Raw genomic sequence first — 13,593 nt, 5'->3', positions numbered from 1 at the left:
TGCTAGCACGCTTTGCCTGCCTGTGGGGCAGGCTATCTCATGTAACACGCTGTGACCGCTTCCAGGTTGGAGCTGGCTCTTGTCCCATCATCTCCAAGCAGGTGCAGAGTCAGTCTGGGTCCGGCTGGCTGCAGCCGTATATTCATGGCCTTCATTTCCTTATATCTCTTTCCCCCTCGACCTCAGTTTTTTTCCTGCACATACCAAAGCTGTATCAGGGAGCCTCAGTATTAATGGGATCTCCAGAAGCACTGCTAGAAATAATAATAATAACCACCCAACCCACAATTTTGGCCAGAGTACAGCAAATAGGTTCTGTGTCTAATCAGTTCTCCCTCTATTAGGAAAACAGGAAATTGTTTAAACTGAATGAACAGATGCTGGGAATAAAGAAAGAGGAATAAGTTTAAAGGGGAAAATGCAGTAGCCACTGGAAGAGCCTGCTGGTCTCATGAGATGCTGGAAGGATCAGCATGATAAATGTTTCTGACTATTCAGATTCTTGCCCTTCTCTACTTCCAGTAACTTTAGGCATGGGTTGGACTCAGAATCCCTTGGTCCAGGCTTCCATAAGTTCTGGCCTTTCGCTGCAACCCAGAACAGAGGTTGGCACATTTTATATCAACATCAAATGGTGTCCCCTGTCTGTTTCAAGTATGTAAACATACACAGTTGCAAAGAGCAGGTTAAAAGCTGAATTTTGCTTGCAGTTACCAAGACACATAATTCTTTGCTTTTACAAGCACTGTAATTCGAAGAACAGAAAGTATCTGTACTCAAAACTTAACATTTCTAATAATAGAATTTGCCATCTCTGATAGAAACATTCAGAGTTTTGACAAGTATTAAAACATGGTTACATCTGCTTAGTGGGAAATGCCTAATTACTGTGTTTGTCCCTATTATAACTTATGGTGGGCTATAAATGTAAATCATGTGGCTCAAGAAGCTTCCTACCATCCTTCAAATGAAAGAGTAAAGAAAGTAATATGTCAGCCAACACCTGAACAGATGAAGGCTTGAAAGATTTGATGGGATCACCAGAACATTTTGTAGACCATCAATGCAAGTCCTGATGAAACAAAAAAATAAGCCGTTTTTAAACAGCCTTACCGAAAGCCACTGGAAGCGTAAAACCAAACTTCACAACTGAACATGTGCTCTGGGTGTTCTTCACTTTTTTACACTATTCCTTTGAAAATAGGTAGTGAATCAACATAAAATATTGCAAAAGGGAAAACGTGGTGAGAATATAAGAGAACAAACCTGAAAGAAACACTTCCTGCCTTTTGTAATGAAATATCTTTACAGGTTTCTCTTGTTGTGTCGATCAGTAAAAGTGCAGAGACTTTAAGGACTGGTCTCCCAGGCTTCCGTCTGACTGCTGGCTGGGTTCCTTTGGAGGATACACATTTGATTTTTTCATGACTTGACTGCAGCTCAGAGCCCAAGTATAGTCCTGCCTGTCCTTCCTTTCCGATGATGTGACGGTGTTTGCAGTTACCCTCTACAAAAAGGCAAACAGGTTTCTGGGATTCACCTTTTGCAAGTCATTTACACATGACTGAGTAAAACAACTCGTCTGCAGTCTCTGTTACTGTACTTGAGAATTTGTGGGATGTTTGGGTTTTTTTCTGACTAGCATTTGTAGGAAGGAAAAAGAAAGACCTGTGACATTAGGAATGAAGCTCTGTTTGAACTATCCCACGTGGCTAATTACAGGAAAGCTGTGACTTTTATTTCTGTCTCTTTTACCCGATAATTGAGCTCTCAGGTATTGAGCTATAAATTTCAAATTAAGCGAGAAATCCACATGGATAGAAAGCAACTTAATGACCTAGCCAATATTCATTAAGCACACTGTGACAAGCATATTCCTGGTGTCAGCCTGTTAGCTTTGACTGAGTAATTCCAAATTTGAATTTGGCCCATGAAACATTTAGATGAAATCATGATCTCAGAACTCTTATTTTATGACCCCTCACCCAGTATTTTTCTTGTAGCATCAAAGTCATAGTGTAATTCAAAGAGTAACAAAGGCTAGTTTTTGCAGTAATTTTAAGCAAAGGAAAAAGAAAGCAATAAAAAAAAAAAAAAAGGTTTTATGGCACTTGTTTTGGATTGATGATATGTAAAAGGATCCCATTCAGGGCCCCAAACCAGATCCTGCCTGCAGGATACTTGTGTCTGGTACATATCTCTGGAGGAGATGAGGAATATATTTTTTTAAGATGCTATGCAAACATCTTGCTGTGCAGGCAGATGGCCACTTAACAGCAGTGCTTTGGTGGCAGTGGCGTGTCCTTGTAACAGAGCAAACTGAGAAACAGGTGGGTCTCTTCCAACTGAAGAGGGAACATGGGTCTTGCAAGGTGTATGTTAGCAGGGTGAGCATCTCGCCTGCACTTCCCAGATGGGTCACATTGGCCCTGGTGCATCAGTTGGGAGAGCACCAGACTTTGGACAGGAGGGACAGGAGTTTCGGTGCTGATTAAGTGACAGCTTCTACATTTAGAGGGTTGCCTACCTGATCCTACAGACAGAGAGAGCCTGTGGCTGGTAGGTGCGATGTCAGTCTGGGCTGTGAAAGAAGGAAGCGGAATAAGGATTTAAGGAGGCTGGTGAGAAGAAGAGTGGTATCAATGAAGAAGTCACTCTGAGACCTGTGTTTTTGTGACCACTCCTTGTGGGAAAGAGCACATCATTTAATGGACTAGTGTGCAAAGCCAGTGAGGCTAATCCGGCTCTTGTTGGGGTTGGAAGTCTCTTTCCTCCAGTTCCTGGTCTCAGAAGAGTTATCTATGTAGGGAAAAGCATAATTGTTTCTTCCCACGTCTCTGTTGTTAAGAACATCTTGGATTTTAGTGGGGGAAAAGAGTCTAGGCGGCTTTTATTGTGTCCCTGTTCCTGTTGAGTATTAAATTGCAATCTGCATTGGCTCACGCACTTTCTCTGTTGTGTTTTAAACAATCTCTGTTGTGAAACATATTCGATGGTAATGATTCCTGATGTCCCGGGGGAGCTGTGTGAGGACGATTCAGAAGTTTTAGCGCACTGCATTAAACCTTCAGTTGCCCTTGTAGAGGCTGAGAAATTGTTTTTGTTTTTGAAAGTCTTAATTAAGAGCAGTCAATTAAAATGTTTGTAAGGCTCTGAACTAAGGGAAACATTTCATTAGGTAACACAGTTGATTTAACTGGCACATAAACAGGTCATGGGGTTTCTATTAAGCAAACAATGTTCAGGCTCCTATTGTCAATATAAATATGCAGTATTTAAATAAAAAAACAAACCCTCACCTCTGTCCCTAATACCATTCCAACAAGGGTGTTCGGAGTCAAAATTTCATAGTATAGACTGTCTTTCAAGAGAGGACATGTGGACTCCTCCTGCCGGCATTTAGTGCCTCATGGCATCCTTGTTAAAAGTTCAGGACATGGTTTATGTAGAAAAATCACATCAGGAAAGTTTTTTCTGCATTTTCACTGCTTTTCAATTATGGTAGAGCAGCTGGAAACCAGTCGGTAACCAGCATGGTGTAACACGGCAGCTCTCTGTGGGTTGGCACCAAGGGCTGCCAGGGCCCAGCTTGGGACTACTGCTCTACCCCAGTACACAAGTGTGGCTCCAGGCAGGCATGAAAAGAATGGGAATAGAAAGATGAAAGAGCTCAAAACCACTTTGCTATTTCAATCCGGTCACTCTTTCCCTTGTTTTTTTCTCTGCTGTGTCTCCCTCCCCTCTCTTGCCAAACAATGGCTGTTGGTCTTCACTTTCACAGCCCTTCACAGCTTCTCCCCACCATATCGCTCCTTTCTACCTCAGTGCGTAATGTCAGCCCTGGTGCTGGAGAGCTGGTCATGCCTCACTCCCCACCTACCAGTATCTTTTGATCCCAGACCTCTGTGCTTTCTCCTACTTCATAGTCACCCTGTGGAAGAACTCAGATAAAGCATCCATCCTTGGTGTTGTCCATGCTTACATCTTCTTGTGGACTCCTTTCTCTCCAAAATAATACAAAATGAACAAAGAGTTAGCAACAGTTGGTAATATGGGTGATGAGATCTGATTTTCATTGATTCTAAGAGGTAGGCCAAGTCAAGCCTGAGAGGATGAGCCATCCCTCTTTAGGGGTATTCATATCACTATGAATGTAGCTTTACCAGGGATTTTACCTATTGGGTACATCAATACATCAAGAAGACAAAAATATACTGATAAATCTTTGCATAGTCAAGCCGTAGAGGCAGCATCAGTCCTGAGTACCTAGATAAGCTAGGCACGGCCTGACCAAGCATGATAAATGCTTGTCCTCCATGGTAAGTCGCAGCAGATACAAGTCGTGGTCACAGGTTGCGTGCAGGCTGTTGGAGCCATGTTCGGATGGCTTGCGAATACCCAAATTTCTCTGACATAGTATTTCTATTTCATTATTTTTTCTTATTTTCAGTATGGCATCAATAGATATTTAAAGCTAGATTCAGCCATGTGGGCTTGTTCAGGACATATCAGGTACCAGTAAAGTCAATTATACTTATTGCTTCAGCTGCTTTGTTATCTAATCAAAGCAAAAGGCCTCCAGTGCTCTACCTGGAACTTTATTTTTGTGGAGAAGTACAATTTTGATGAATGCTTTGATAAAACAGGAAAGGCTATTTTGGGGGAAGTTGCTTTGCTTTTGTACAGTGGATTTTTATTATTTTAAACACAGGAGTCTTTGTTTAAAAGAGAGAAGGCCTGCAAATTTTCTTGTTTACTTTGCCTTTGCTTCCCCTTCTGACAGGGGGTAAAACTTTATCCACCTAGTCCCCTGTCAGCTTAACCCCAAATTTCACTGTACGATGTCCATTCTGGTTTTGTCAACGCAAACGAAAAAAAAAAAGGAGGGAGTTAAAAATGCTGTGGCCAACTGAGCTCATCAAGAATGCCAAAGGTTTCAGCACCTGATCCGGCAGGGAAGCTAGGGGGAAACGCAGCAGTGATACACACGGTGCTGTAATCCACCCCTGCCGCGATCACAAATGGTCCGCTCAGGGTTAGGCCATTGATGCGGTAATGTATGGATACATCACCATTTGTTGGACCTGATTCCCCAGTGTTGGACCCGTCTACCTGCTTTTCCCGCTGCTTCTTCCATCCTTGTCATAGGTCACCCTTGCTACACGTGTACCAGGAGCAACTTGGGGAGTACAGCGAGTAGGGAAAGCACAGGATAAAACTGGGCAGAATTCAGTGGCTGATATTGCATAAAGGTCAGGGCACCTCAGCTAAAGGTCCCTTCTGGCATTACAGTCTCTGACAACTTTACTGTTTTGCAACTCATGCTCAGTTTTCTAATGCATGGCTCACAGCACCTTTGGGACCTTTGCTTAATTTGGCAGGGAGGCTTTCAGAGAAAAGGGTTTCCTGGTAGCAGATATCATATTGATCACCTGTATCTTGTCATTAACATACTGGCACCACCATCCCAGGCTTTGACTGAGTATGGGGTAGAATTGCTGCCTATTGAGATAATAAATCATTCTGGTTTTAGCATCAGATTAGTCAAGGGGACGTAAAAAAAAGAGGAAAACTGGCAGAGAAACCCCAATAGTGGTCAAATGGGAAGGCATCAGCAAAAATGTAGTGCAGGATGTTTCCAAACTCTGTGTGGATCTGTAAGAGGGCAGAAACATTCACATTTCAGAAGGGTTAAATGCTGCTCTCTGCGGAAGGAAGCAATGACCATGGTATATCGCTGCTATGCAGGCTCCTGTCAACACTGCGCTGAGTGTTGCTCATGAGATGTCTATTTCCAAAATGAAAAATCTTCTCTCTTGAGATAAAGAGTCATTTGTTTCCTCTAGATATGCTTGTGGCTTTGTTGGAGAGGCAGTTTTTGGAAGCGGGTACGATTACTTATTGCAGCGTTTCTGTTTTGTGGAGAGATGGTGGTTTGGCGGGTCCGGGGTTGGGTGGTGGAGCTCAGCGTACAGCTGGCTGGGTGGACTGGGTCTCCCTGTCAGGGACTGGAGCGGTAAGGAGTGAGGGGAAGGCAGAGAGGGAACACAGCTCTAAAGAGGCTTTCTCTTATGGCCGCCCTGGACATGTTTCCTCTGTTCACTTGCTTGCTGTCTGTCTGTCTGAGATGGTGAGAGCAACACTCGGGGAGATATGGCTAAGCATTTTAAGATGAGGCAGAGAAGGAGCATGGAGTTGCAAAGACATAGCCGTGCATCCTCCCAACTCTTGATGTTTCTCCAAGACTCTCACGTCCTGCTGAAGTTTGCTTGTAAAGACATTGTTAGAAGGCATTTTCATGCTTCCCCACAGGAAAAAAAAAAAAAAAAAGTAACTCAGAGTTCCCCTCTGCATTAGGCTCAGGACAGCATTTCCTCGACAGCCTCTGTGGAAGACCAGGGTTATAAATTCTCCATGCCTTCCTGGCTCTCCTGCCTGCCTTTCCAGATCCCTTTCCTAGGGCCAACGTATGCTTTTCAGGGGCAGGTTAAGCCAACCCAGATATCTGGGGCTTGGCATGGGGTTGTGCTCCTCAGCACAGGTGTTGATAAGCCCCAGAGCACCCCTTTCCCTATCGTATTTCTGCAGAGAAGCAGGAACCTCCCTCCTTGGCTGCAGCTCGCTCACAGACAAAGGGAAGGTCCCAGCTGGTCCCTGCTGCCAGGACCTAGCTGCTTAGGTGAGGGCTGGGTGCGTGGCCACAGCCTTCTCCTGGCCCTGTGAGCCATTTGAGAGGGGGCAGTCTGGGAGGACCTCAGCTGTGCATACCTCAACAAACAAAACTGCACTGGTCCTATTTTCCCCGTTTTTCTTCAAAGACATGCTGGAAAAGGAGTCTTTTATTTTTATTGCTCACATATTGATGTCCCAACTAATGGGACATCACAACATCAGAAAGGCTGAAGACCGTTTTACTAAGTAAATACTATACTTTTAATTCATTCAGTGAGATTATTTCCTGGAATAATCCAGGCTGTGCAGCATCCCATGTTGCCTGGGGAAGACCAGAGGCATCTCCCATCGAAAGGATGCTAAGCCAGGAAAGGCCTGTCCTGCCCAGTCCCCAGCTCTCCTAGTGATCCCAGCACATGTCCTTTCACAGCCTGCCCTTGCGTTAGCAGGGTCAGAGCAGAGAGGGAGGCTCTGAAGGGACTCCATGAAAAGTGCTGATTGAGCCAGAGCAACAGTCGTTCCTCTGAGAAAGGACTCGGGCTCCTGCTGGGGCACTGAGGTTCAAGAGACCAGGCCAGGCCAGGTGTTATCCAAGGCTCTCTGCACAGTTATCCAAGGGAGGCACCTACTGAAAATGGTCTGAATATGATGCCTGTTTCTTTTTATGAACTGCTAAGGGACCCTGTAGATGCCTTCTGTTTCTTCTCCTCCTTTGAGCTGTGGTACCTCAGTGGATTGCAGGCACCAGGGCAAGTAGGTGGAGTAGAGAGTTCAGTTTGTAGCATGAGGTTTTATATTCGCTCTGACCCGAAGCCAGCAGCCATAACATCTCCACGCCTCTGCCCCACTAGTGAAAAACAAGCAGCCAGGAGGAAGGGTATAAAAATAGCTCCTTGAGTAAAATCTATTTCCTCTGTATTTAGTCGTGTGTCTTGAAATACATGTAGTGTGGTGGGAAGGGGGGAGTTGTTCTGTAGCGTTTGGCCCGTCAAGCTAACGGGAAGGTCATCCTGAAAGAGCAACAGGAGCATGTGGATGGCTTGTGTCTTGTGTTTCCTCTGAGGCCAGACTAAATTTAGCACATTCACAGATGGACATTGGACCGTAATCCATCTGGGACTGCAGGGGAAAGAGTGGGATCTGGGTTGTTTGCCTAGGCTTTTTGCTCTATAGCCAGCTTCAATGAGCCACCATTCATTATTATGTTCCTCATGGTTCTCTGCCTTGCCCAATATGCTGTAACTTACTGCCTGATCCTTACTGCCTTTTCCCTGAAATGTTGAAAGTTTAACCATGAAGGAAAAATAAACCGCCGGTTCTGGGTTCCTGCCTGACATCCCTACTAACTTAATATCAAACTGTGGATGTCCCTTTTAATAGCATCATCACAAAGGTTGAACCTATGTCTGGTACTTGCAAGAATTGCAGTAACACAAATACTAATGACTGACGATTTTGGCTTCCCCAAAATGTTGCTTCCTCACTCTTTCAGCTTCCAAGCAGTTAAAGGGACTAATCCTAAATGCAGTATTTGCACCCTGCGAGGCCTGTACACTGCTGGGCTGGTCCTTCCCTTGCTAATCTTAAACAAATATTTTATGAGTATGTTTTGAAATGAACTAGCTCTGCTAAAAATCCCATTTCCCTGACCAGTCTGAGCTGGAGATAGGCAAACTGCAATGCAAAGCACATGTGTATTAAATAATATATTTCAAGTAATTGAAATTATGTTTCTGTATATCTGCTTCAGCACACTGCACAGATTTGATGTATTGATCCTGACACAAGACACCTGATTTTCCTGTCATTTATGCAAGTGCTTTGTCAGAGCAGTTATTCCCAGGTTACACACTTTGCAAAAGAGCCTGAACCAGTGTCAACTTTGCTTAGTTCAGATTAATCCCAAATTCTAGAAAGCAGAGTTAATGGTATTGTCACTATGATGGTCTAAAAATCTAGGGCAGGAGGTTATTTACATAAATGTCAGTGTATTTTTTTCCATTCATATTAACTGGTCTCACAAAAGATATTATCTCTTCTTACAAATGCTGCTTTTAGCTCCAGAATTGTGAGGTTTTTTTCTTTAAGAAAGAGTCCATATTTGACTGTATTTTCCTTCAATATGTTTAAATAAGTTTCTCACAGTTCAGAACAGCTAAAGAACTGTTCCCTTTTTTATTATGAGGTCAAACCATTCTTGTCTTTAGATGTCCTAAGCATTTATTAAAAGGCGCTATTTTACATACTATCATGTAAATGGAATGGGTCCAGCGGAGGGCCACGAAGGTGATCAGAGGGCTGGAGGACCTCTGCTATGAGGTCAGGCTGAGAGAGTTGGGGTTGTTCAGTCTGGAGAAGAGAAGGCTCTGGGGAGACCTTATAGCAGCCTTCCAGTACCTAAAGAGGGCCTACAGGAAAGATGGGGAAAGACTCTTTATCAGGGAGCGTAGAGATAGGACGAGGGGTAATGGTTTTAAACTTGGAAAGGGTAGATTTAGATTAGATATTAGGAAGAAATTCTTTACTGTGGGGGTGGTGAGGCACTGGCACAGGTTGCCCAGAGAAGCTGTGGCTGCCCCATCCCTGGAGGTGTTCAAGGCCAGGCTGGATGGGGCTTTGAGCAGCCTGGTCTAGTGGGAGGTGTCCCTGCCCAGGGCAGGGGGGTGGAACTAGATGATCTTTAAGGTCCCGTCCAACCCAAACCATTCTATGAGTCTATGATTCTATGTATTCTTCATAAATGCACTGAATAATTATTAATTTTGCAGAACTGTAACGCAGTGAAATAAGTAATTTTTTTCTTCGTAGAGGTTGCAAAATACAAATTAAATTTTACGCAGTGTAAAAATAGAGATAATTGCTTGCATATTGAAGTAAATGTTGAGATGGCCTCCAGTCTCTCTAAAGGTGTGCCTTCCAACAGAAACAATAGTAATGCACTATCCAACACTTCGCGTAATAAAGCAGCCCTGACTTCTCTTAAGCAAGACAATTTGCAGCTCACGCGTGTTGGTGAGTCCTGTTTGCATGGAGTGAACCTAAGGTTCCATGTTTCTCACCAATAACATTAAACTGCCTGATGCCAAGCTACAATTTTTTATTGCCCTTTGCTTTTGCAAGCCAAAGACATTACAAGTTAGTAGTAGCACACAATGTTCATATTTCAAGGGCATTTTTCTATTTTCTAGACTAAGGAAGAAGATTGAAATCTTTCAACTCAAGATACACTTTAAAAAAGTATTTTTAGGTCTTCATACATTTCAGTTTTACTTTTTCCAGACTGTACCCAGATCTTTATTTCCTCTGCAATTTCATGTATCGTCAGAATTTTAACAGCTGCATTTTGCCAAGCAATATATACCCAGTTTCCCTGGAAATCTATGGGAATTGCATTTAGGTATCAGAGAACAGATTCTGGCCTTAAGAACCAAATGACGTTCTTCAGAAAAGCACTGAAGAATTTATTAACTCCGCAGGACTCTTACTCAGTGAAATAAGCACATTTTTCCTTCTACTGACTGCAAAAGTCAAATTAAGTTTCCTGCAGTGTGAAGAAATCAGGGTGCTCTTCCTGCAAAGGAAGGCCGTTCTAACCCATGAAAAAGCTCAGTAAAAAAAGAGTTTTTTGCGTGGATGGCAGGGGAAGGTAGTTCAGGCTTTACACCCCAGTAGTCTTCGTGGCCATTGCACTTCTGTTCAGACAAATCTTCTGTAGCTGTGCTATGCATACACAGTGCTGCTCCACAGGACGGCGGCTTTGTACGTAGCTTGCACCTGGGAGCTATACACGTTCTGCAATGTTCAATCTGCTACAGCCTTTCCTTATGTCGAAGATGTGACTTTCTGCATGTAAAGATGCGAAAATGCACATTCCACTCCCCATCAGCTTGGTCATTGCCATCATAAAACTTGCTACAGGACATGCAGGCACAACGAAGACGGGCCTGATCTCAGCAGCCCTGGGGGCTGGTGATTCTCTCTGCTGAGTAAAAGGTAGTCAGCCAGATGGAAGAACCCATTTTGACCTGCACAGGGAGGCTGAGCCTCTCTGAGCATCCAATAGGTGTCCTGTGCCGACCCGAGCAGACAGGATCTACCATAGTGAGTGGGATCACTGAGACCAGGAGATAGTACAACAGTACAGGTGACGCAACATTCATATACCTCGAGGCTTTGCAGTAAAATCTCAACAATAATGACAGGAGAACCAGGGCAGATCAAGGAACCAATCTAGGCTAAAATGAACATTTTTTTTCCACCCTAGGTTAATTTTAACCTGGATCCGTTTGCGGATCAGATTCACTGTGAGGCTGCACAAACATTTCTGTTGGCACAGGGGAAGCGGCAGGAAGGAGCAGGCACCTGGGAGAGACAGAAAAGGCAACAAAGGGTTTTGGCAGGGCTGTTGGCTCTTGACAACTCAAAGTGCTCATGGAACTATTGTGTAATGTGGAGCTGTTACGTACCGAGAGATCAGCTGAACATAGGAATTAAAAAATACTCCATGACATCATGTACTTTTCCCTTTCACAGAAAGACAACAGGGTTTTCTGCTTGAGGTGACTGGAAATGCCAACGTGTACAAGTCCAGCTTTTGGCGATGTCTGATGCTACCCAGCAGAAGGGGGATTTCTAGAGTATTTGGTGCTGGACTAGCAATCGCTCACTGATGTTTCCAGGAGCAGCATTTCTGTACAGGACATGAGCAGAAATCTTGCCTGCCTGCCTCCATCCTAGAAATGCCATTATTGCTCATCTGTGGACACTTAAGAATGAAAGTGGTGCGCAGAGGTGCTCCACACTGATCGAAGCAGAGGGGTTGTTTTCTAGCCACTCATTCCACCAGCTGATCAAAATAACTTAAAAACTATTTTTTTTTAACTCTCCACACAGCAGGCTGCCTGTTACGTGTGCCCTTGTTATTTATACCCACCATAAGTTTCAGTAACAGCTTTACAGATTCTTTTATGCGTGTCTTAGATGTGGTGTTGTGAATCAGAAAGCTTTGCCATCCTAAACATTGCCTGGTAATAATTCCTCTGCGTTCTCTTTTTACCCTAGACAAAAAGGGAAGTGGAAAATACAATTAATGCAATAATTTGGCCCAAATAAATAAAGGCTTTTACAATATTAACATTTAATTTTATTTTAATTCCAGTCCAATTCTTCCAGACTGGCCAAACAGAGAATATTTTCTAACTGGCAAGCAGTGTGTGCCAGTTTTTTAATTTTTCTTTTAGCTTGCCTTGAACCATAATTGTGTTGGTGGGGGGATAGTCGATGAACAGAACTTGCAGTTTTCTGCAAAACATCTCAGGAAAGTAGTCTGAATACTCTTCCATCAAAAAAAAACCAACAAAAAAAAGCCCCAAAGAAGCAAACAAAAAAACAAAGCAAAATGAAACAAAAACAAACAAAAAAAACCAAAAAAAACCCCCAAAATAAAACAAACAAACAAAAAAGGTAACAACTTACTCTAAGGAAGGAGAAATGCCATTTAATGAGAAAATTAGCTGTGGTTTCTACCATCCGAATAGAACAACCTCAGGCAAGTTGAGACAGGCAGGTCAGGAATACTTCTGTTACACTGTTAGTCTGTAGTTGCTAAAACAACTCACCTTTGTCAGGCACAAGCGGGTGAGGCTCCGGTTTGTCTTGGAGAGCAGACCATGATGGGCTGAGATAGGCTCCTGATTTCCCCACTGAGACCCAACACACTGAGACAGGAGCCAAAACATGTCCAAAAGGCAGCGCTTTAATGCTTCGTGTCTTCCATCATTGGGTATTGCAGTAACTCCCAAAGATAAGTCTCTGCTCTAATGGAGATAAGTGCTTCAGGAAATGAACACAAAACCTGCTTTAAATTTTTATTTCACTCTTTTTCGCTGAAGAATTGGTTATGTCTTTTTTTTTATTCTGACCAGTAGCTTGTTCAGGATGTGTCCACCATCCATCGTAGCTCCCCAGAAACCAATTAATACCGTACTAACATAATGTATGTGGCTCCACATACTGAGCTTCCTATGTTAAACTGGTTTGTGAGGTGAGACTCTTTGCTGCAGCCACATCTGACTGTAACTCATCTGGTGGTACTGCTGGTGAGTCAGACAAGTCCTCTCTGCTCACACAAGACCTTGCCGAAGCAGTAGAGCCAGCCCAGGGGCAGGTGAACCTGCGCTGAGGTCTTGGAGGAAGGCAGCAGGGCAGGACTGTACGCCAGTTTTCTAACTGTTTTCTGACGCAACTCACCATCAGAAAATGGCTACTCTGCTCAGGAAGTAGCTGCATATATAGTGGAGTCAGTTCTGTGCCCAGGAAACCAGAGGAACTGGAGAATGTAGGAATCTGTTCTGATATACCTGAAAGGTTGAAGGGGCACATGCATTCTGCAGGCCTGTTCTGCTCCTGGGAGTGGATGAAACTCCTAGACTATACCTACATTAATAAGTTGGGGGCAACTGTAAGTTCCCTTGAAACAAACGGAATCACATGAAAGCAAGTGTGTGTATCTTATTCTGCAGTCTGCTCTACAGCCATCCACCTTGTGCTGTTCATTAGGTGATCTTTTTCAGACACTTTTGGGTTAAGTCTCCGAACAACTTCTCTTTTTTTCATAGGCTCTTCCTTCTTTAGAGGATGCAGAGAAAGAAAAAAGATGGGTTGTAAATTAGGAAAGAAAGTTAGGCTAGCGTCAGCAGGGGACTTCTGATGTTTGGGAGAGGTGGGTTGTGCAGTACATGAAGGTGAGGTCCATCTCAGCAGAGCAGACCGATCTGGCTGTGGCCTTTAAGGCTTTACGGTAGAGTTGGTGGACCAAACAGGATGTTCTTTGGTCATGGCAACTCTTCTCAGTTGCTGTAAACCCATCCCATGCTGATGTTTACAGCAGAGGGATCAGGAATGATATATTCTAACATTTGC

General features: G+C 43.7%; 1 protein-coding gene across 2 annotated transcripts in view; it reads left to right on the top strand.

The window, feature by feature from the left end:
- The window catches only part of KALRN (kalirin RhoGEF kinase), a 525,892-nt gene that overhangs the window by 425,352 nt on the left and 86,947 nt on the right, over positions 1-13,593 (top strand). The gene's annotated exons all lie outside the window — the stretch shown is intronic.

The sequence above is a fragment of the Rissa tridactyla genome, chromosome 7, assembly GCF_028500815.1.
Source record: "Rissa tridactyla isolate bRisTri1 chromosome 7, bRisTri1.patW.cur.20221130, whole genome shotgun sequence".
In the NCBI taxonomy this organism is placed as follows: Eukaryota; Metazoa; Chordata; class Aves; order Charadriiformes; family Laridae; genus Rissa; species Rissa tridactyla.
This window is presented reverse-complemented; position numbering and strand designations above follow the sequence as displayed.